This window comes from Ctenocephalides felis, unplaced genomic scaffold (genome assembly GCF_003426905.1).
Source record: "Ctenocephalides felis isolate EL2017-DRISC unplaced genomic scaffold, ASM342690v1 CF-g0.4_SCAFFOLD_03573, whole genome shotgun sequence".
Taxonomy (NCBI): domain Eukaryota; kingdom Metazoa; phylum Arthropoda; class Insecta; order Siphonaptera; family Pulicidae; genus Ctenocephalides; species Ctenocephalides felis.
The window spans coordinates 24,128,470-24,131,857 of record NW_020539727.1 but is presented as its reverse complement, the minus strand read 5'-3'; the positions used below and the strand labels follow the sequence as shown (position 1 = coordinate 24,131,857).

At 24.2% G+C, this 3,388-nt stretch overlaps 1 long non-coding RNA gene across 1 annotated transcript in view; it reads left to right on the top strand.

Moving 5' to 3' along the window:
- The first annotated feature begins 329 nt into the window (after nucleotides 1-329).
- LOC113389420 overlaps nucleotides 330-3,388 on the top strand; it is a 4,832-nt gene continuing 1,773 nt past the window's right edge. The window contains exon 1 of the long non-coding RNA XR_003368265.1: nucleotides 330-534. This is a non-coding gene — a long non-coding RNA (uncharacterized LOC113389420). The remainder of the gene's footprint in view (nucleotides 535-3,388) is intronic.

Below are 3,388 nucleotides of genomic sequence, written 5' to 3'. Positions count from 1 at the left end.
CATTGAATAAGTGTTGTGGCGACGGTTGTTCTGATCTTGACATGACCAAAGTTTCGAAAAAATCTACCATAACATAACAAAAATCCAATATTGCAACAAATTTCTGACTAAATGAAAAATTATTACTAAACATCAAAATAAGAAATTGAGGTTAAGTTTCGACAGTTGCGACAAATGTTTTGACATATATGAATGCTCTGCTGTTGGTATGCCTGCTCAGAAGAATTTCTGATTGTTTGAATGTTGGTACCGTGATTTTTTCGTTTCAGCACTTTATTAATCCGGTGTTTAGAGCCGTGTGTTGAAGGCGTCTGAGTTCTTTTTCTTTCGGGACTCCATTGGAAACACATGGCCATAAAAAAGAAAACCTGTTCAAGAAGTGAGTACTTTAGAAATAATGTAGCTAGTTAGTTGTGCAAGAAATATTTCGCGTTTGGTCGCTTTTAATGTGACACACGGTTTGTGCAATCTTGATGCAAGATAACTGGAGCCCCCTTGGGAGTCATTAGCGGTGGATCGAGTTATAATTGAAAGGTATGGTAATAGATCATATTATTATATTGTGTAGTGTGTAGGGTAATAGATATTCAGTGTACATTTGTATTATATTCTTGCCATTTTGAAAGGTTCCATTGTCGATTTCTCAAAATTTTTGATGATTTTATTACCACGCGGTTTTACAGGCTCGTGCTGATTTTTTATTGTGATTTAGTTGCAATTTAATTTTAATGCATCGATTTCAAATTTAGATCTTTTTTATACTTATAGGTTATACATATACTTATCGGTTACCTATATACTTATAGTTTAAATTCTTACAACATAACCTATAAGTTACAAGTGAAGATGCTGAAAATCAAAATAAAACTAGTGGGGCGCAGAGCATCGTGCCTTAAGACAAATTGCTGGAACTTCCCGTACCAAAAATTATTTTTTTTCAAACATTAACATTTTTGATACATACACACACACATACATAATTTTTTCCAAAGTATGCCAAAATGTTCAGGAACCTTAGGATAAGAAATGGAATGAAATAAATGAGTAAATTGTAATTATAAATAACTTGATGAATTATGTTGTGGATGATAATTCACTAGGTTATTTTCTCTTCAGGCCTTTTTGTTTTTCGACTAATTGACATATGCATCCAATTTGTATTGAAAATTTAAGCTTCTGATCACTGAGCCATTTTCTCTTCGGCCCTTTAGTTTTTTCGACTGACTGGGATTGACATATGCATCAAATTTCTTTAAAAAATTAAGCTTTTGATCACTGAGCCATTTTCTCTTCGGGCTCTTTAGTTTTTCGACTGACTGGGATTGACATATACATTCAAATTCCTCTCGAAGAATCAACCGTCTGCTTAATGACTTCTATTGGAAATTTTTAGGTCCTTGATGGATTATATAAACCATCGAGTGTTGCAAATCACACCCAGTAGTTTGTTTTGGGCTCCCTAAATTATGAGAATATTGCTCGTGCTGGTGTAGCCCCATAGCTGCATCCCATTGGAATTATCTTCGAGAAGCTTATTTTGTAATGAAAGTTTGCACAATCTTCCTATGAGACAGTTTCAGGACCTCAGTTTTAAATCCATTTATTCCTTTTTCATATATGTGCATTTTCCAATTTAGTTCACTATCTATTGCATATTAGATTTGTCATTCAAGTATAAGGGCCTTGTGTGGGTTTCTTTAAGATGTTGTGATTTGTTAACATCTGGTTCGATGTTTTATTTTGCTAGCCATAATTCTATTTCTTAACGAGCAAAGTTCTTCGAGTAGGAATTACACATATACTTCCTCGCAGACTTTTTTAACACGTGAGGCCCCAAATAAAACCCCAACATGTAATTCGAAGAAATGTTGCAACTATCAATCTTACTGTCAATTAATTTTAAAATGTTTTAATGCAGTATAAATTGAGAGATTTTATTTTAGAATTTTTCGACACTTTTTAAATAATTTGACTATTTTCAATTTTTTTAAACAATTTGACTATTTTATTTATTTTAAACAATTTGACTATTTTATTTATTTTAAACAATTTGACTATTTTATTTATTTTAAACAATTTGACTATTTTATTTATTTTAAACAATTTGACTATTTTATTTATTTTAAACAATTTGACTATTTTATTTATTTAAACAATTTGACTATTTTATTTATTTTAAACAATTTGACTATTTTATTTATTTTAAACAATTTGACTATTTTATTTATTTTAAACAATTTGACTATTTTATTTATTTTAAAAATTTGACTATTTTATTTATTTTAAACAATTTGACTATTTTATTTATTTTAAACTATTTGACTATTTTATTTATTTTAAACAAATCGACAATTTTATTTATTTATTACAATTTGACTATTTTATTTATTTAAACAATTTGACTATCTTATTTATTTTAAACAATTTGACTATTTTATTTATTTTAAACAATTTGACTATTTTATTTATTTTAAAACAATTGACTATTTTATTTATTTTAAAATATTTGACTATTTTATTTATTTTAAACAATTTGACTATTTATTTATTTTAAACAATTTGACTATTTATTTATTTTAAACAATTTGACTATTTATTCATTTTAAACAATTTGACTATTTATTGATTTTAAACAATTTGACTATTTATTTATTTTAAACAATTTGACTATTTATTTATTTTAAACAATTTGACTATTTATTTATTTTAAACAATTTGACTATTTTATTTATTTTAATATTTGACTATTTTATTTATTTTAAACAATTTGACTATTTTATTTATTTTAAACTATTTGACTATTTTATTTATTTTGTACAATTTGACTATTTTATTTATTTTAAACATTTGACTATTTTATTTATTTTAAAAACTGATTTGACTATTTATTATTGTACAATTTGACTATTTTATTTATTTTAAACAATTTGACTATTTTATTTATTTTAAACAATTTGACTATTTTATTTATTTAAACTATTTGACTATTTTTTTATTTTAAACAATTTGACTATTTTATTTATTTAAACAATTTGACTATTTTATTTATTTTAAACAATTTGACTATTTTATTTATTTTAAACAATTTGACTATTTTATTTATTTTAAACAATTTGACTATTTTATTTATTTTAAACTATTTGACTATTTATTTAATTTAAACTATTTGACTATTTATTTAATTTAAACAATTTGACTATTTATTTATTTTAAACTATTTGACTATTTATTTAATTTAAACAATTTGACTATTTATTTAATTTAAACAATTTGACTATTTATTTAATTTAAACAATTTGACTATTTATTTAATTTAAACTATTTGACTATTTATTTAATTTAAACTATTTGACTATTTATTTAATTTAAACTATTTGACTATTTTATT